General features: G+C 40.4%; 1 protein-coding gene across 28 annotated transcripts in view; it reads left to right on the plus strand.

Moving 5' to 3' along the window:
* The first annotated feature begins 10,737 nt into the window (after positions 1–10,737).
* CLASP1 (cytoplasmic linker associated protein 1) overlaps positions 10,738–21,526 on the plus strand; it is a 249,181-nt gene continuing 238,392 nt past the window's right edge. For 27 of the 28 annotated variants that reach the window (XM_042445043.1, XM_042445053.1, XM_042445052.1 and 24 more), the window contains exon 1: positions 10,738–10,889. The gene's annotated coding sequence lies outside the window, so the exon portion shown is untranslated. Of the gene's footprint in view, positions 10,890–17,270; positions 17,406–21,526 lie in introns of all 28 variants that reach the window. The other variant, XM_042445044.1, reaches the window with a different exon arrangement.

Here is a 21,526-nt window from a genome sequence, read left to right on the forward strand (position 1 = left end):
GGCCAGATTGGGGCCATGGTGTGTAGTTGCTGCAGCCCCAATCTGGGGAAGATAGAGGCAGTCTGCACAGCCCCTTCAATTCATGTACAACATCACTCTGTACTTAATATGTATTTAATATTTTTAGTGTCACAAAAATATTTTGTTGCTTCGAGGAATATCTCATGTGGTGACAAACCTTAATTTCAGCATGAGACACTATGAATTCTACATGAAAGTGTTTGTAACATTAACAAAAATCAAATCTGTGAAATATCTGATACATTAGGGACAGCTAATTTCATTAACATGACATAAGCAAGGCCTTTTTGCAAAGTAAGTACTTTTTTCTAAAGGTAATATACATCCTTTCTGTCTGCATTATATTTTGCACAGGTGGAAATTATTGTAAGAGAATACCACATTTTCTCACTAAACACAAGTTTTTGTACTGAGGAAAATGAAATTTTTCAGAATGGCATGCTGGCAAGTTTTATAATTGCAAACAGGTGTGAAAAGGGCACTGGTAAAACTGGGCCAAAGCTAACAAAATGAAATTCAACACAGAGAAATGTAAGGTACTGCACTTAAGGCGGAAAAATGAAATGCACAGATATAGGATGGCGGACACCTGGCTGAATGAAACTACATGTGAAAGGGATCTGGGAGTCCAAGTAGACCATAAGTTGAAAATGAGTCAACTGTGCGATGCGACAGCTAACAAGGCCAATGCAATTTTAGGCTGCATCAATAGAAGTATAGTGTCTAGATCAAGTGAAGTAATAGTGCCACTCTATTCTGCTTTGGTCAGGCCCCACCTGAAATACTGTGTCCAGTTCCGGGCACCACAATTCAAAAAGGACATTGAGAAACTGGAGCGTGTCCAAAGGAGGGCAACTAAAATGGTGAAGGGTCTGGAAACCTTGCCCTATGAGGAACGCCTTAGGGAGCTGGGGATGTTTAGCCTGGAGAAGAGAAGGTTAAGAGGTGATATGATAGCCCTGTTTAAATATTTGAAAGGATATCCCGTTGAGGAGGGAGCAAGCTTGTTTTCTGCTGCTCCAGAGACTAGAATGCGGAACAATGGATGCAAACTGCAGGAAAAGAGATTCCACCTCAACATTAGGAGGAACATCCTGACAGTAAGGGCTGTTCGACAGTGGAACACACTCCCTCGGAGTGTAGTGGAATCTCCTTCCTTGGAGGTCTTCAAACAGAGAATAATAATAATAATAATAATAATAATAATAATAATAATAATAAAATTTATTTATATCCCGCCTCTCTACAATAGCAATCAGGGCAGCTTACAAAGTTAAAATATATAGTCCAAACCTTCAACCCCCCCTTAAATACAATTAAACCGTGTGAAATTAAAAACATAAAACATACTTAAAAAACAATACAATAACTGTGGTGAAGTCGGAGGTCAGCAGTTAGATTTTCCTTCTGATGGCTGGAGAACTATTCAGGATAGCAGTATGGTGCTATCAAAAGTGTCTCATTGTTAAGGAATTACTTGGGAAGATTTTTGTAGCCTCCTCCTTTAATGTGTTTGTATAGATACATCCTCAAACATCACCTCCCTTCTAGTCCTTGCAGTGCCAAACTGCTCATAAAGAATTGCTTTCTGGATTGCTCAGGCCTTGCTACAGGCTCATCCCTCTTGCTTTGGTTTATCACTCTTCACTGTGTTGTTGTGTCTAATTTAGAAAGTTAATCCATGTAGGCACCAATTTATCTTTGTCCGGAAGGGCCTCTGCATTCTTCTGGCACTATAAAAACAACAACAATTAATATATTACCATAGATCAAGCCAAGCTGTGCAAAACTCCCAGGTCCAGAAAGGAATTACATTGCTGTTGTAGTCTTTAAGCAGCCTGGGTTATTAATACGCAGATCTTCCCGGCGAGACACATGAGCGGATATCTGGACACTTGATACTTAACCAAACATAGTTTCCATAGCAAGTGGACAGACATGCTGTGTCATTACTTATGTTTTAAGCACTCAATGCAAGGTTTTATGCTCTGGACCCTTTTTACTGAACTCAAAGGTTGCAGAAGGCATTTCACTATGATTTTTATCCTGTGCAATTACTTTGCAAGTAAACCCCATCAAAGTCAGTATGATTGATTATTTTCTATGTAAATACATTTAGGATCAGTATAAATCCAAGAATTAAGATACAAAGAGGATGGAAGAAATATATTTACTGTAAAGTTCCTGTGCTTACTCTATCAAAAATATCTTTAACAGACATGTGACATGTAGCAATTGTGTTTATTAAGGTTTCTTGATATTGTATCTTGACGCCTGGCAAAGCTTCAGTTAGGATTTGGGGGGGATTTGTTTAGAAAAAGAAGACAACTCTCCTAATTTCATGCATCATGTTTGTATGCTTGAAGTCACCTCCAACTTCTGACCACCATCTCATTGGGGTTTCTTGGCAAGATTTATTCCAAGGAGGTTTGCAATTGCCTTCCTCTAATGCTGAGTATTACTTGTGTGTATTTCCATGACTGAGTAGGGCTTTGAATCCTGGTCTCCCAGAGTTCTAGTCCAACACTCAAGTGCTGGCTCAGATTTATTTTAAAAAGTGTGTTTAAACCTCTTACTCTAATAGTATACAGAGAGATTGTAGTTCTTGTTAATTAATGTCTCTTGTTGTTTTTTGTCTCAAACGCCTCAAGTGGGAAAAGGAAAAACAGAACATTTACAAAGATGGAAGTTTATTTTTGTAGTTTGCATCTGAACAACTTGTACAAATTTGGGTGGAAGGAAGTTTGAGACTCTGCTACTTTTTCCTCGCTAGCTAGTGGCAGATAGTACGTTAAACCAATACTGAATCAATTGGCTCAGCTTCATGCCCATTTCTATTATGTGTCCGGAGTGACCAACCAGTTTATTCACCAGTGTGGCATATAATGTGGCCTTATGAGAGAAAGGCAGGGTATAAATCAAATCAATCAATAAATTCATTTTGATACCCAACGGGGTTTTTGTGTGTACGACAAAAGATTGTACAGATGGGAAAACTTTGCATGTTCTCCATGCATGGTCCCTCAATAGTAAAAGAAACAGAGCAACCTAAATTCTTACTTCTCTGTGGTCAACACTGCATGAAAGAGTGTTACCCAGACATTTACCTAGCATTCTTAGCACCTAAAGTGGCTTTCTTCACTGTAGTTTGCTGAATCCAATTTACTGACAAAAATCTGTCAGCTGCCAGAGTAAGGAAATAGTTATCAAGTCCTAAGAGAATTAAGTGTCAGCAAAGCCTCTTCCAGGCCCTGGCAAATTCTTAGCCTCTCCTCTTTCCTCCAAGCAGAAGAATGTGGATAGACCAAGAGCTGTCAAGTTGTTCCTCCAGCCTGGGAACTGGAATGAATTGCAGTCACACCTGCTCTGTGGTGTGGTATCAGAGTACTAGCTGCTTATTGCAAAATGCACCAGACTTCTCTCGTTGGGGGTGTTGTCAAATAGAATTCTACAAATAGAAAGAAATTTCGATGTAAAGGCGAGGGGGAAGTGGGAGCTTTGCCCCCCAATGCAAAGTCATTTTGACTATGGCGTACATGCTAGTGCAAGACATTGGCACAAATTTACAGTGCTTTATAAATAAAGGTTAATAATAATAATAATAATAATAATAATAACAACAACAACAACAACAACAACAACAACAACAACGAATTCTTTTCGTACCCTTGCTTCGACCCCAAGTAAACACTACAGCATACATAATCCCCTAACTGCCCCAATTTTTTATATAGTGCATCTGTGGTGTAGAAGAGTGGGGCTGCTCAGGCCATCTGATGGCTATTGTGGGAGACCCACAATTATTTTGTTCCAATGTGCCAGGAACCAACATCGTATTTGTGCTCATTGGATGCAATTGTTTCTTCTTTTCTTGGAAATGTAGCAGAGGTTGGCAGTAGTCAAAATGCTTTGAGCAGCCTAAAACACAAGCGCGTCTGCTGCCATTTCTGAATACTTTGATGTTAATTGCCATTGAGTTGGCTTCGATTTATGGTGACACTATGAATGAAAGACTTCTCAAAAAACCTTGCCATCAGCAGCCCTGCTCAGGTCTTGCAAACTCAGGCTCATGGCATCCTTTTTTTAAAAAAGTTTTATTTATTTATAGAATTTAAAGAAAAGTATCAGAGGTTTCAATAGATTGTGACCCAAACTGCTGATAACCACTAATACATTTTTTCACATCTAATCTTAAGACCAAAGTTTTGTGATTCTCTCCCATTTTTTCTTATGCTGTTGAAATGAGTCTCCTTTTTCAATTATAGAAAGTGTGTCCATTATTGCCAGCTCTTGTACTTACTTGACTGAGTCTATCCACTTGTAGTGGAGTCTTCCTCCCCCTTCCCCTCAATTGCCCTCCACTTTACCAAGCATTATCAACTTTTCTAATGTCTTATTTGGTTATTCTGGCATCTAGGAAGAATTCAGGCTTGATTTACTCTATGGCCTATTCAAATGTCTTTTGACCAGTCCATGGTATCTGTTGAACTTTCCTCCAGCACCAGATTTCAAATTAGTGGATTTTCTTCCTGTCTGCTTTTTTTCACTATCCAGCTTTCACAACCATACATAGAAATCAGAAGTATGATGGCATGGACAATCCTGACTTTGGTAATCCATAATATATCTTTAGAAATACTTAACTGCCATACAGAAATGAGTCAGTAGATGTCTCTAAACCTGCATGGGATTCTGTGCGCATGAAGGAGATGTATTTCTGCAAGAGCCTCCCCCCCCCCCCCCCCGCTGTTTAACATATATGCACACTAATTTCCTTCTTTGCATTACTGTCATTAGAATTTCCTTTCAAAAGGATGCAAAAATGAGTCCTCTGGAAACTTGACTAACAAATCTACCAAGGCATGTTAACTCCCACATTGGTGTCATAATATGATAGACAAGTAGCTAACAGAACTGAATACAGGAATGAACTTTGTTGCAGTGTGCCTGCAAGTCAGTGACAACTCCATCATGGGGTTTTCTTTGCAGGTTTCTTCAGACAGAGGTTTGCCATTGCCATCCTCTGAGGTTGAGAGACTGTGATTTGCCCAAGGTCACCCTGTGGGTTTCTTGCCATAACATTTTAATCATTTTTGTTGTTTTTATACAGCAGGCTGAAATATTCCACCCCCTCTATTTCCCAATTTACATCCCCTTTCTTACATTTACTGACTGCATCATACACGTGTTATTTAAAAATGTAATAAAATCCCCTCTAATCTTGAAGCATAACAAAAATACACGTAAAAATACAAAAAATAAGCCATGCTGTATAAGCAAAACTTAGAAAATTAATTTTCTTTGAAGTACACCTCTAGGTACTCAAGGCAGCAAAAAAAAAAAGTTATTCTGCCTATTTGCATGTGTCATGTGGCTTGGTCTGACCATCACAAGTAGGTAATGGAGAGGAGCTCAGAACTACTACACACCTCCATTCTAGCAATGACCCAACAGATAAACCTATGTTCATGACCCATGCCTCCCATGACCATCTAAGAAATGCACATGTCTCCATTCCAGAACTACAATGCTCACTTTAAGGAACAAAGACTGGCGAGGCTATCTTCCAGGGGCCCTTTCACACTGACTAAACAATTATAGCATGGAAGGTGATTTGGATCTCTCAGCGAGAGTGTTCCTTAAGTGCCTTTGATAAAACTACCAGTCCCAAGTTTCCATAGGATGCTGCTAAGAAAGGTAAAGTGGAATCATAGTTCTATAGTCATGTAGTGTGAAGAAGCTCCTGCTGTGGGTGGATATCATCAAGGAGTGGGTGACAGTTAAGTATTTTCCCCTAAAAATATTTTGCCTCTATAATGACCATTGAAAAGATCTGCCCAGCTCAATGAGACTATTTTCCAGGAAGCCAAAAGGCTATTAATAATTATGGTGTTTTCTTGAGTTTCCTTCCCTTCAGAATCAGTTGGCAGAGCAAGAACCTGGACCTTATTTTCCCTAAAAGCTTTTCCTTTTCCTAATTTTATGAGATTTGCTTTGCTCTATTGTTCATTGTGGAACTTTAAAAAATATTTTAGAATTGATGGGTTGCTGACTCATAGGCATCAAGCAACCCTTTTAGAGTCAGTGGCCACATCACATTCAGATATGACCTTTTTTGCCAACCTTTTAACAAAGCTAGCCCATTTTCTCGGTTTCTGATGGAAAGAAAAAAAACACCTAACAACAAAAATACTTGTAAAAGTACAAAAAATAACCCCAGTGCTTTTCCAGGTGGGGCAAATGTGTTAAAATGTGCATTATGTATTGCTGCCCTTACTACCTTTTCTTTTTTCTTATCCAAAGGACATTTTGCTAACCATGTAATGTTTGGAACTACCTCCCTTGCTTTTTCCAAATATTTTGTTCCTACCAGAAAGTCAAGGTTGTTACCCATGCTGCTCCATATAAATTTTGGTATAAATGATAGCCCTTAATGACCCCTAGATGAACTCTAGTAGCCTGTCCACCATTGCCAGCAAGGCGTGAGGACATGTACACACACCCCTGAGGGGCACCCACATCATCATATGTAGGGAGTCGCATAAGAGGATTATCATAGGATCAGGAAGAGCAAATGTTTGCCTTGCCTGAGGCTCTTACCCCCTCCCCAGGTCTGTTGTCCGAGCAGCTTAAGACCACTAAGACAATCAGACAGGGACATCCAAGTGAAAAGAAAGTAAACACCTTTGTTCTCACCATCAAGCACCTTTGCCAGAAGCAAGATTTTGCCTATAAATACTCCCAGATTTGCCTGTTCACTGGGCCAGTCTGGATTTCAGGGGGAAGCTCTGTCCCCTTGAACCCTGACCTGGCTCCTGATTCTTGGCCAGTCATTCCATGGCTGAGCCTCATGCCATCCTCATCATATTCCATTTGGATTCCTGGAGGGAGTCTACATTCTGGTACGTATCACCCCAGTGATGCCTAAAATCCTATTCCATGCTAACCTATGCTTTTCCTGAGCCTTATATGTGTGTGTGTATGCTAGTGAATCGTATGTGTTTTTCCCCTTCTAAATAAATTGGTTATTAATTCTAGAAGTCTGTCTCAGCTCCATTTACTGGGATCCCCTGGTCTACTCCATATACACAACGGGAGACGATTCTGTAAGGGCCGCCGTAGCAGGCCCTGCTCTTGCTATATTTGAGCTAATAACAATAATAATAAAATTCCCCTAAACGGACCCTTGGCTAGAAGGTTATTAAAAAAAAGTTATACATTTGCTTGTGGTGTGGATTGTGATGATCAAAGTGAATGGATTCAATCCTTTGCCTTCTCTGTTTCCAAAGTGAGTCTATCCTTTGCCCTATTCCCCTTCCTGCTTTCTTTCAATATTTTCATTTTTAAAAAACGTTATCTAAAGCCCTACTGCTAAAGTGGTAGGCTCTTGTGGTTGGAAAGATCGTCCTTCCCACCAGTCAATTTCAACTGGGGTCAATGGCACAAGACCAGAAAAACGTGGAGTTAGGGGGATGTTACAGAAAGGTTTTCTCCAATTGAGTGCTCATGTTCTGTAGACCAGTGCTAATCAAAGGCTGCATCCACACTGCAGAGATAATCCAATCTGACACCACCTTAACTGCCATGGTTCAATGCTATGGCATTCTGGGAAATGTAGCTTTGTGAGCCACTTAGCTTTCTCTGTCAGAGAGTTCTGGTGCCACAACAAACTCAAGTGCCAAGAATGCATACAAACAAATAGGTTTATACTGATAAGTGCAAATGCAGAAAGAAAGGGGCTTGTGCAGTAAAGCCCCTAGTATGAATATGAAAAATATATATCCAAAAGACTCTGTATACATTATTTGTATGCATAGGTTAGTCAGCCCTCTGAGGACATGCACATTCTTTCCATGAATTCAAAAACGTGTCGCTTTGTCTGGAATATCAGCATGCAAGGGATCTTGTAGCGCCTTTGAGACTAACTGAAAGAAAAAAGCTGGTGGCATAGATGTGAGTCTGCTTCCTCAGATGTGTGCATTAAAATAATGGCAATCTTTTGTGCTGATACTTTCAGAACATTATCTTCCATGATTCTAAGGACCTCTTTCTTGAGTGGCAGAGGTTTGTCACAGTTTGACAGAAAGTGCGCATAGCTGAACTCCTCTCTTGCAGTGGGTGCTTTAACACACTTCAGTGTAGGCACAAATGACCATCAGAAATCATTCACCCAGATAATGATTTGAATAAGTTTAAAGGGGGATGCTCCGTGCATCATTCACTGTGACACAAGACGCAGGTCCTCAAAAAACAGCCATCTCCTCCTGTGCGTTTTCTCCAGTAAGGCAGTGGTTTCTGGCATCTTTATTAAAAACTGGGGGATTTTCACAGCATAATGAATGTTACATGGAAGTTGAATGAATAGTTAAATTTAGATATGTGTGTACTTATTTTCTGATATTATTTGCAAGCATTGGGTGCTCTTTACACTCCTATGAAACCAAAGTATCAACAAGTGCATCATGCACAATGGTTTACTGACTCACTACAGATATTATAACACTAGTTAATACCCCAGCCTCATGAGAGCTTTCTTGCCCATTTTATCACCTCTCCTTTCTGGTTCGCAGCCAGCAACATACAGTCAGCCCTCCATGTCCACAGATCTTTTATCCATGGATTCAGGCATCCACAGTTTGAAAATATTTTAAAAATATAAAAAATCCAGAAAGCACATATTGATTTTGCCATTATACAAGAGACCTAATCTTACAGTGCCACTGAATTTAATGGGACTTAAGTATCCATGGATTTTGTTATCCACAAGGAATCCTGATACCAAGGGCTCACTGCACAACATTTCAGTAACTCCCTCTACCATTCAAAGGGGTATGTACCATCTTGGCTTTGGGCAATACAGTATCTTTCTTCCCACCCTTGTCTCTCAGTTTAAAACTGAACTTGTCACCCCATCGCCATAGACACGGGCTTTGCATTTCTATTACTATTCACACACACAGCTTGTTTACTCATGGGTACAAATGTCTGTCAACAGACACTTCTCACTATGAATCTGATGAAATAGACTAGAAAAGCTGATGCTACAAACCTCTTTCTCTCATTAGTCTCAAAGGTGCTACAGTCTCCCTTTGCATGCTGATCCAGACTACTTTGAATTCTGCCATCATGTACTGCAGTTTTTAAAAAATGCAACTTTTATTTTTATGTTGAGTGCTTCTTTTTTCTTCCGCTGTCAGAATACAGCCAGTTCTAACTTCAGTGGCTTCCTGCTACAGGTTGAGTCTCCCTTATCCAGAAATCCAAAATCCTCCAACATCCACAACATTTTTCATGGATGGCTGAGATAGCGACACCTTTGCTTTCTGAAGGTTCAGTGAACACTAACTTCAGTCCACAAAATTATTTAACACATTATGTATAAAATTACCTTTAGGCCATATGAATAAGATGTATATGAACATCATATTTAGACTTGGGTCCCATCTTCAAGATAGCTTATTATATATATGCAAATAGTAAAACTCAGAAAAAATCCAAAATCCAAAACATTTCTTGTTCCAAGCATTTTGAATAAGGGAGACTCAACCTGTACTAATAACTAAATGCCTTCAACAAATTATATAGGCCAAGTTACATCAATGTACAAGTTAGTGTGACATTTGATAATTTTGTAATGTTTAATGATAATAATAATAATAATAATATTTATTTCTATCTTCCCGCCTCTCTCAATGGATCAAAGCAGGATCACAACAAGGTTAAAATTACAATTACAATATAGCAACATTAGTTACTGCACCATTAAAACCACAATTAAAAGAATAAAAGCATAAGAGCGTATGTCATATACTGTATAAGCTTGAATCATCTTGGTAGACAGAATCATGCTGGAGGGCCTGCAAATACCTAGAGAAGTGTTTTCTCTAGGAACTTCTAGGTTCTCTCACACAACCCTTTTATGGTCAACTTCAAGCAGAATTGCTCTGGGCCCACAACAGACTCCAACTCCCAGAATTCCATAGCACTTGAGACAGAAAACAAGTTAAAGCGGTGCCAAAGCAGGTTATTTCTCCAGTGTCGATGCAGCCCTAGTCTGCATCCACACTGAAGACATAATCCAGATTGACAGCGCTTTTAACTGCCACGGCTCAAGGTGGTGGAATTTCTTACTTCATAATAGTAATAATAATAATAATATGTATTATTTATTTATTTTAAATTTATTTGTTGTGGCCCAAGAGCGCTCTCTGACAGAGAAGGCTAAATGCCTCACGCAAAACTACAATTCCCAGAATTCCACAGCACTGAGCCATGGCAGTTGAAAGCGTTGCCAAGCTGGACGCAGCCCTAACTTAGCCTCCCTCCAAGGGCCGCCCCGCCCCTCATCTCATGAATATTAATAGAGGAATGCAGCAACCGTCGATAAGCGCATACGTCATCACTAGACTACGACCGGTGGGCGCATGCGCATTATATACGCTGATCTCATCGCTCCAGACAACGCTTTAGAGAGGCCCATCTATCTTGATCCCCGTCACCATAGAGATGGCGCGGCTAGCCTTCCTTAGACCTCTATGATTGACGGGTGGTCAAGAGAAAGTCTAGAGGGCGCATGCGTAGCGGTTCCTGAATGCCTCGGAAACACGAGGCGCATGCTCCTTAGTTGTGCCTGCCGCGCATGCGCGACACCGGTCTCTTCCCCCACTCTCTCCCTGCCATAGTCTTCCCAGGGAGCTTCAAGTGCGCATGCGCGGGAGGCTCCCCATTCTTACCCAGCCCAGGCTGCAGCTTTTCTCAGAGAGCATCAGCCATGCATTGCAGCAGCAGGGGCTGGAGGCAGTGGCTCTTTCTCCTCTGAATGCCTCTTCCACTAGTGGCCCTAGTATTGCCACCACCCCTGCCACCAGGTAAATTGATAGGCTGATTATTAATTGATTGATCAAACCAGCCACCAGCCTTCCTTGCAGTGCCAGGTTGCATGCATGTTGCAGGGACTTTTTTGCAAGGATGGTGGGGCAGAGGGAAGCAGGGAGGATGCATAGGATTAGGGAGCATTGTCTGGAGCCACCAGGAGGCTGCAAGGCTGTGGGGGGTGGAGGGAGGCAGGCTCTGATGGGCAAAGGGATCTCTTTGAGGAGTCTGGGGAGGGTGGGACCAGCCTTTTTCTTGGGATCTCTGCTTCCAAAAGGCTTGAAGTCTCCTCCTCCTCCTCCTCCTGTTCTGTGCTATGGATGGGGTGGGTGCAGGGTGGCCAGACCTTTCCTGCCTGCAAAGGAGAGGACAAGGCACTGCAAAAAGAAACAAACATTAAAAAACGGAGGACCTTAAAGGGGATAAAAAAGAAGAAAAGAATGGAGGACCTTAAAGAGGGTAAAGAAAAAAATGGAGGACAGGACACAGTAAAAGCTCAAAACACACCCCCAGGAAGAAAAAAGAGGGGGGGGGAACCCATGCTTTTCAGTCAAGCACAAAATGGGAGGACATTTTGGAATGCCTCCTCTGAGATAGAAAAGATGGAATGGAGGACTTGTCCTGGAAAAGGAGGACCCCCTCCTCTGGTCACCCTTGAATTGGGTGAGCAATTGGGGGGAGGAATGGAGCTCCTTAAGACAGTGATCTGCCAGATTTCCCATCCTCTCCTTGAGAAGATTTAGAAGAGAACAAAGCAAATCCTCCCAAGGTGCCCATATGCAGGCTGGGAGAAAGTGGGTTGGGTGATCAATGGAGGATCCTCTTATTTATTATTATTATTATTATTATTATTATTATTATTATTATTATTATTATGTGTGTCTGTGGATCTAATTTGAGAGAGGAGGAGGAGGAGGAGGAGGAGGAGGGAGACCAGGGCAATGCAGCTTTTGTTTTAACTCCACCTCTCCCCATTGTGCTTAAACCTGAGATTAAGGCTTGACTGTGCAGCCATATACAAAGGATATAGTTTCCCTTTCAGTCTTCATCTTAGATTTTATTCCCCCCTAAATCAGGTTTTCAGGGATTTTAGTCATTGCTTCTTTGTCAAATTTTGACAGTATCTTTTAGCATACTGATGCAGCAGCTTCCGTAAATGATCTTTGTTTACATCTGGCTATGTGGATGAATGAAATAGTACAGATCCACTTACAAAATGATGCTGATGTTATTAGCCCTACATCTACTGAAGACATTGCTGATTTTTTCAGTGCTGGTCTGAAAACCTCAACCTTTTTAATGATCAGTGATGCCTAAAGATAGCAAGGTGCTGGGTGTAAACAAATTGTAAAAAGTTGAGTTTCTAAGGAACATGGGATTAATTTGTGTTGATGAGAAATTACTTTCACTATCTTTCCAAATGAACAATTTATGCAGCAACTGGTCAGTTCCTATGTAAATGAAAGAAAGCAGAATTGTCATTTTCTGAAAGGAGAATTTTTGTTTGCTGAGTTGTAACCTTTCGAATCCTCAGCTTGATGTACATTTTCTCAATAGCAGTATGATATACAATCTTTGATAGTTGTTGTCACCCTGAATCTATCTTTCTTTCTTTCTTTCAACCATCTTTGAACTAAAATATCTCAGAAATGTAACCTCCTCCACTAGGTCAACAACAGTAGTGGGTGCTCTGTGAAAGTGTTGTTGTTGTTGTGTGCCTTCAAGTTGTTTCTGACATTTGGCAACCCTAATGCAATCCTATCACGGGGTTTTCTTGGCAGGTTTCTTCAGAGGGGGTTTGCCACTGCCATCCTCTGGAGCTGAGAGAGTGTGATTTGCCCAAAGTCACCCAGTGGGTTTTTATGCCTGAGTGGAAAATCAAACCCCAGAGTTGTAGCTCAAACCACTACACCACTCCAGTTACTAATAATTAATTCCTTTTCCCAGTAACTAAGATACATGGTCGAACTGGGATTCGAACCCTGGTCTCCAGAGTCATTATCCAACACTGAAACCACTACGCTGCACTGGCTGTTTACAAGTATTATAGCAGGAGTATTTTGGGCATCTGCCATGCACTTTGACACCATTTGGAAGGAGAGACATACCCTCCCAATCATGCCACTTTGCTCATGTTTTATTTATTTATTATTTATTCATGGTACAGTATTTTTATCTAGCCCTAAAGGCTCTCAGAGCGGCTTACAATTATTATTATTTTTAATTAGAGTGGTTTTGGCCTTTTTTTTAAAAAAAATGAAGAGGATGAGTACTTCTCCAATATATCATTAAAAAATAAAAAACACTAGTGAGGAAACAGATCTCCTTGTTTTAAATCTCTTCTCCCATTACTCTTAAGTAATCTCATAAATATTGGTATATGTTCTGACACTTCTCAAATATATGATCAATATATGCTTGCTTGCTTTCAGTGTGTTGCTGTTTGTTATTGAGATTCTGGTTAAGAAATGTTTATGGGGATCCAGAGCAATAGAGTCAACAGGCCTAGTTGTCCCCCTCCCCATGTTTATTGAATGCAAAGAGACAGATTCTGCCTTTTTCTTAAGTACTGTTCAAGGAAGGTCTACTGCACACCCAAAGGGTTAGCACCTGCTATATTACTGGGGCGTGTGTGCTAAAGTCTGTCTCCAATACAAATGAGGCATAATTTCTCCTTGGACTTTTTGTAAAATACTTTAAAAATTAACTTCAATTTGTTGCCTTAGTTCCCTTGGATCGATATTTATTGATCTATGACTGTAAGAAATCTTTTTTTTTTTAAATTAGATCTTAGGATAGTTATGTTCATCTTTCTCCTTTGCAGGTGGCTAATCCCAGTGCGTATGTTTAAAAAATAACAGATGAGTGTGCGGGGAATGTTTATGTTGATTGAGACTTAACTACATATAGAATAGTTCAGATGAAATCAGGACTTGTTAGTCTTAACTAATTTCACTTCCACTGATTTCAGTGGGCTATAATTTAAGTATGAGCCTGGATCAGCCCATGATTTACACTCCACAAGGTTGGCTTGTTCTGAGGAAATATAACTACCTAGTAAGTGTGGACTGTGAGCCAGCCTGGTGTAGTGGTTTGAGCATTGGACTATGCCTCGGGAGACTAGCTCGGCCATGTAAATCCACTGGATGACCTTGGATGAGTCACATCCAAGGGCAATGGCAAAGCCCTCTGAAAAAACTTGCCAAGAAAACCTCATGCCTTAGGGTCACCATAAGATGGAAATGTTTTGAAGGCTCAATAACAAAGTGTGGACTGGATAGCATATTGCTGTCTTTGAAATGGATCTTCTGGAACTATCCTATAAATTTGAGATACACAACATTGAGCCTATGGACTCATTCCAGTTCTTTTTTACTATCATCTCCAGATTTCTGGGCACAGATTTCTGTCCCCTCCCTGCCCAATCTCTTGTTATGGCATTAAATACTGTAGTTATGTGTTGGTCCTTCTCTCTGTAGCTTCAGAGGGATATTCTTTTACAGTCACCTATCTTCAGTTTTGTCTCTGAATTTTCACTTCATTATGAAAGCGGGTGTTAACGGTCAGATAGAAAAAGAAGAGGGCTGTTGAGTAGGTAAAGGCTAGGGTTGCCAACATGTTCACTTTATCATTGCCTCAACATAACATCCATCACTGAGCACAAGACAAAAGCTACAGCCTGAGCCAACATTTGATCCAGATGATTCTCCTCCTCCATCATTCAATGACACTACTTTAATGACAGAGATCATTTAAAAAACCAGTTACATTGTAATAGGGACATTATCCCTTGTTAACCTACAGTTGTAATATAATACAGTTATATCTTAGTTATTGGGAAAAGCAATTAATTATATGAAACTAGTAACTAGAACCAACGTGGTGTAGTGGTTTGAGCGCTGGACTACAACTCTGGCGTTCAATTCCCTGCTCAGGCATAAAAACCTGCTGGGTGACCTTGGGCAAGTCACACTTTCTCAGCTTCAGAGGATGGCAATGGCGAACCCCCTCTGAAAAAAACTTGCTAAGAAGACCCTATGATCTTAGGGTCTTAGGATCACCATAAGTCAAAAATAACCTGCAGGCACACCGCAACACCAACATCAAACTAGTACCTACTTATCTGTAGAAAGCCACATTGTGTAGTGCGTTGAACATTGAACTGTGAATCTGGACACCAGGGTTCAAATCCCTGCTGAGCCATGGAAACCCACTTTGGGAAAATCACACTCTCTCAGCTTCAGAAGAAAGCCAAGGCAAACCTGCTCTGAACAAATCTTGCAAAAAAAACCAAACCCAACAAATGTGTGATGGGTTTGCCTTAGGATTGCTATAAATCAGAAATGACTGGAAGGCACACAACAATGAAGTTATATGTACTTAGCTACTTGCAAACTTTATGTCAGTGGAATGGGAAATGAGTAAGATTATCCACCTGGCCCATCATACCCTTAAGGTGTGTTTTGTAGAGCTAGGAAACCCTCTGGAGCAGATCTCTGGGTGAAGTGGAAGGCTGTGGTTGGGGAGGAGAGAGAATGTGCTTTTAGTCCAGTGGTTCCCAACCTTTGGTCTTCCATTTGTTTAAGAATTCAGCTCCCTTATGTCCTGTTGACTGTTGGCCAAGTTGACTGGGGCTTCTCAGAGCTGAAGTCCAGAACAAATGGATGACTAAAGTCTGGGAATCAATACATTAGTGTAATGGTACATCCCCTGCCCCCATGTCAGCTCCATATATTGCTGAAATATCTACCCTGGTGTGTTTTTAGCCATCCAGAGCAGATTTGGGGGAGGAGAGCCTTCACTTCCCAATTCTGCTGACAGAAGTATTTCTGTCAGCAGAATGTCATGGTTGGTTGAATGCCACTTCCACATACTTGGGAACAAACTCCATTGATACAAAAAGAGAATATGCTTCTCAGGAAATGAGTTTAAGAGTGTGGCCTTCAGTTTGGAAAGATCAGTTTAACAAAGACCCTTCTTTGGTTACTTACCATTATATGGGAACTAGTTCCCAAGTAAACAGTTGGTCTGCAGAATCAGTATGTTAAGAGATCTTGTAGCACCTTTGAGACTAACTGAAAGTAAGAAATTGATAGCATGAGCTTTCGTAGACTTCAGTCTACATCCTCAGATATATTTGGTTAGTTTTAGTTAATATTTGATTCCTAAATGGTGGGAAGAGGTTATAATTTTTTTAAAGGACAAAGTATTACTATTTTGAATAAAGAAAGAGAGACCAATCTTGGTGGACTATATCCTGTTGGCCCTAGCACTTTCAGCTGCGTAGGGATCTCCTGCTCCTTGAAATCATTCCACCCACTGTTTCTTGTGTCCAAAACTGCTTCTGAGAACATCTTCATGCAGTCTTCCTCCATCCCTTTTCAAAACTCAGCTTTCTGAGGATCATTTCTTTTGCCCTTTTGCTTACTGTAGCTAACACAAAAGTACAGTTGGCTGTCCACATCCACAGATTCAGCCATCCAAGGCTTGAAAACATTCAAATACATATATAAATTTCAATAAGCAAACCTTGATTTTGACATTTTATATAAGGAACACTATTTCATTATGCCATTGTATTTAATGGAATTTAGACATCTATGGATTTGGGTATCCATGGGGTGTCCTGGAACCAAACTCCAGTGATTATTAAGGACCCATCCACTGTTTATGCACTTCATCCACTTACCAGATTCTGCCATCCTTTCTCTTTTGTTTCCTTGCCTCATTTTTTAGGGTGTAAACGCCTTGGGGAAAGGGATCAGTCATGCTTGTTTTTTGTAAATTGCCGAGTACATCATAATGGACTATATTATCAACAACAAGAACAGTAATAAAAAATAAAATAAAAAATAGCTTAAAGCTTGATAAAGCTATTTATTTGCACTTTGAACTGTGGTCTGCAGACAATAAAGATCTTGGGTCTATTAGTTAATGCTATTTACCATTAAGAGATGTGTTTAATGCATACAGTACTGTACAGCTCTGCATGATTTCTGCTGCCATCCAAAAGTAAGTAGATAGAATTTGGATTGGGATTAGGATGCATTGTGTTCCCCAGGGGTGTAGCTATTGGGGATGGGGATGGGGGAGTGAGAGCATTGCCCTCCCTAAATAAGAATTCTGCCCTCATGAAATTTTCCTTCAACCTCCAAATTTTTAGCATCACAGAAGCGTACAACTTCAGTTGAATATTTAGAAACAGAATATAGGTATCCAAAGAAAAGGGGAAGGCAAAATTATCAAGGAAATGTGAACAAAGCAGAAATAAGAGTTCTAGGTGTGAAAAGTTTTCAGCTTGTTACTCTGCAGTGCTGGAAATGTAGGGACTGATGGAAATTTTCATTTCTCTCCCCCACCCCCATTTATATTGCTAGTCAACCTTTTGCTGAAAATCAGTCCACCTATAGAACAGTTATCAAATGGAAACAAAAACAAAGCAGTTCCTGTAGGTGTGGACACATGGAAATTGAAACATTCAGCAGTTGTGACAGTGACCTAAAGAGCCAGAGGTAATTAGATGGTATAGAACTTGGTGCTAGTATTTTTTTTGGGGGGTTGTTTAAACCATGATTCCATTTCCCAGCATTGTCTTCATCCTTCAGCAGTTTTGGTGGCAGCTGTACTTCCAAATGTGAGGAGACAGGAATATGTTTGTGCGAAGCAAGGTTAAAATAAGTTTTGAGTCTTGAGTATATGACACACACATACACCCTGAGGGACGGTGGCAGAGGGTGTTCCTAAATGAGCTGAATTGCTTGTCTCAACCTTTTACAGAGTTTTAAAATCTGAGCTGATGTCTGACATGTCTGTGTCAACAAAGGATGCCTGGCTCATGTTGTCTTGGCTCTCACTGGAATCTAGCACAGGGCTGGGAATCGTTCAGCTGTCCAAACGTTGTTGAACTGCAGCTCCCAGCAGGCCTAGCCAGTGTACCTCCCAATGAAGAAGGTACCTATCTTTAGTCTAGAAAGTAAAGTTGTTTTCTAACATCCTGTGTATATGTGAAAGAGAGACAGAGAGAGAGAGGGAACCCGCAAAGTGAACAGGGGAAAGGATTTCCATGGGGAGCCATCTTGGCCATATAGCAAAGTACTGTAGTGTATCATCCTAAATCCAAAATACAGTGATACCTTTATGGGACCAGCCAAAATGCACAATATACATGTTGCAAACTTTTGAAACTCCACTGGTTTCTTCATCAGGCAAAAGTATTAAAAATGATACAGAAGAAAGAAAGAAAAAGTTGACCATGTTAGTCATAGATGAGGGGGAATGGTGTTTTGGCTACTCTTGCACACCACCGCTCCTAATTTGACACCATCCCTTCTTTAGTACTAGAACTCTCTCCATGAATATGAGGTCAAGTCTACACTTAGTGGAAAAGTTTGGATGGACACCCCATATTTTCTTCCCCGCACCCCCCCTCGCCCAAGCCACCTTGAACCTGTTTTATCTGCAGCACTTGTCTACATTGTGGATCTTATTGCTGTGTTCTGCCTTCTGTTTCCTTGGCTACTACCTTTCTCGCAGCTCCAGGACAGATTGCTGCCAAGTGCCATTTACGGTCCCTGCCTGGAATGACATTAAAAATGAGATTTTTTCCTGCTTGTGAGGTGTCTGGTGCCTTGCTGTAACCTCGAAGTGTGCTGCTAGGAGCATTGCAGAAGAGGGAAAAATCACCTGGAACAATGGTTTTTCCACCTCTGCACTGCTCCTGGTGGTGTGCTTTGAGGTTACAATAAGGCTATGGGTGCCTCACAAGCATTAAAAATCATTATTTTAACATCATTCTATATGGGGAAGGTAAATAATGGCTGGCAGTGATCTGTCTGTGGGAAACACAGCGGTGGCAAGAACTGACTTAAAATGGCGTTGCCTGCCAGGTGATCTGTTTCCTCTCCCTCAAAATTCAGCAAATGGGAAACATGCAGGAAACACTGGAGTTTCTTGGAACCTCTGTAGCAAACTGTGTATTTTAAAAATCTTCATTAAGATGTTTTTACTTTTGAGTTTGGTGCTGATTGGGTCCTGCATCATGTGTCCTGATCGGCCCAGGTTGAGGGGAAATGGTTTTTCTCCCTTTATGTAGACTTCGCCTGCATCTGTCTGTGTGAACACCTTTTAAGAGAATATCCTCTCAGATACCTGACTATGAAGGTGTGCTGACTTGGACTCCTCCATGTTCTCTTTTTTTCAATGTCTGGAAGGGATTATAAGATAATTTTTGATAATTGATAGAAAACAGCTATGGACTTGAATTATACTTAAAAGTAAAATATAATAATAATAATAATAATAATAATAATAATAATAATAATAATAATAATAATATCTATAATAATGTCTGGATAGCACTTTTAAGTGATCAAAGTGCTTTACCTCCATAACCTAATTTTAAGTGCTGGTTATAATCTATAAATCCTTTACGACTTAGGTCCAGACTATCTGAAGGTTTGCATCTTCTTGTGTTAGGCTGCTGGAGTTTTTAAGAACTTAGGGAAGGGCTTTTTCTTGATCTCATCACTATCACATACACATGTGATAAGGATATAAGAGAGAGCCTTCTTGGGGGTTGCTCCCATGCTGTAGAAAACTCTTTCACAGGGGGTTAGGCTGTCTCCCTTCTGCCAGTAAGCCAATGTATTTCATTATTTTGAGTTAAGTGATTGCTGAAGATGTGTCTTTTAATGTGGTGCCTCTCAAGCTATTTGATATAAGGGTCTGACAATGATTTCCTATGTGCCAGCCACTGGAACTAAATTTGTGCTATTGGTTTCAGTTCCTCCTTTCCTGGAAGCTTAACAGCTACCAGCAGCCAATGGCTTGCGGTTCAGGGCTGATGCATGGACCATCGTATTCAGTAAAAAATGTATAAATGGATGTGTGTACTTTGACTCGCACTTCTACATTTCAAACACATTTAAAATTACATTCGTGCTGTTTTTCATAGAATAGTGTATGGAATTGTTTTTAAACCTTTTTTCATTATAATATTTTTTTAGATGTGATTTTAAAAATCCATGTTGTGATCTGCCTTGTGCTCCATGTTGGGAGAAAGGTATAGAGTACAATAAATAAAAATATAACCATTATAGCAACCTTGAAAGTTAACAACAGGGATATAGAGTAAAATAAATAAAATATAGAGTAATATAAGATACTGTAGATAGATAGATAGATATAGATATAGATATAGATATAGATATAGATATAGATATAGATATGAGAGAGAGAGAGAGAGTATCATAGAGAAAAATAAATAAAAATATAACCATTACAGCAACCTTGTAAGTTAAGGCAGTTCTGTCTTCCATATTGCAGTAGAGAGAGAACAGCAGAGGAAGAATACAGATTTTTCTTAAGGCTGCCTAATAACACAGCAGTGAAGCGGTTGGATGAATACATGTGAGACACACACGCACATACAAGGTCTCTTGGAGGCATCCATCCTTTGGCCTCTGCTGATGGAATCCTTAAAACAATGTGGAGAATTGAGAAAAATGGAATAATGGCTGTCCTTGCAAGGAACTCTTCTCTTACTTTTCTCTTATGTGCTGCAATCTGTGATTTTGATGCACATAGAAGAGCCAGAGGAATCTAGAAGGCCAGAAAAATCTCCTCCCCAAATACGGCAGGTTTTGTTTTGGGGAGTCAGATAGCATGTGCAGGGACTGAAGAGTTTATCTCGGGAGGAGTGAAAGACCAGCCATATCCAGCAAGAATGAAATTCCACCAGAGGAATGTGACCATTTGGGCACTGTATACTTTTGGAGGAGTAGGTGTGAAAGATCCTTTCTTGGACTGAGTGCAGTATTCAGTTTTCAAGAAAGTGACTTGTTGATCTGACACTAGTCTTTCAAGGTGTGGGGCAGAGATTCTTCACTATTAGATGTACCTTTTTTTGCTTAGCAGCCTTTTCTTGACAGTTTTTTGACCAAAGTTCATACAAGCAGGCTTTAGTCTTAAAGATGCTTAGGGTCTCAGGGCTTTGCTAGCCTGTCAGGGGTTTGTTATCTCATGTGTTTTTCCCTTCTCTCCCCTGCCTTTGTGATGGAAAGTGAAGGGTTAGTGATATTAATTAATACAGTATAGGCAAACTGCTTTATATGCAGTTGGATCTTTCCTTTTATTGTGTGCTCTGACTGGCTGTAGCTCTCTAGGTCAGAAATCTTTCTTACCACTTATAAATTGATGAAGAGAATCAGTGTGGTGTAGTGGTTTGAGTGCTGGACTATATCTGGAGACCAGACTTTGAATTCCTGCTTAGCCATGGAATCCCAGTGGGTGAGCAAGTCAGTGTCTCTCAGCCTCAGAGGAAGACAAAAGCAACCCCTTGCTGAACAAATCTTGCAAAGAAAATCCCATGATAAGTCGGAAATGACCTGAAGGCAGATAACAACCAGGAAGTGATAGCACAGGACCTCTGCATACAAAGCATCTCATCTGTCATTTTGTGATCACTTCATTCTCCCAACTAGTGTTAGATGTTAGATATGAATCTGATTTGTGATAATATAATTTTTAACCACCCCCCCCCCCGACATTTGAACGGAGGCTTCTTGCTACATGTCAGAGGGTGGACGAAGGGGAGGAGTTGCGTTGGGGTCCTGCCTCTGAAGATGACGTGCTG

The sequence above is a fragment of the Sceloporus undulatus genome, chromosome 1 (assembly GCF_019175285.1).
Source record: "Sceloporus undulatus isolate JIND9_A2432 ecotype Alabama chromosome 1, SceUnd_v1.1, whole genome shotgun sequence".
Classification (NCBI taxonomy): Eukaryota; Metazoa; Chordata; class Lepidosauria; order Squamata; family Phrynosomatidae; genus Sceloporus; species Sceloporus undulatus.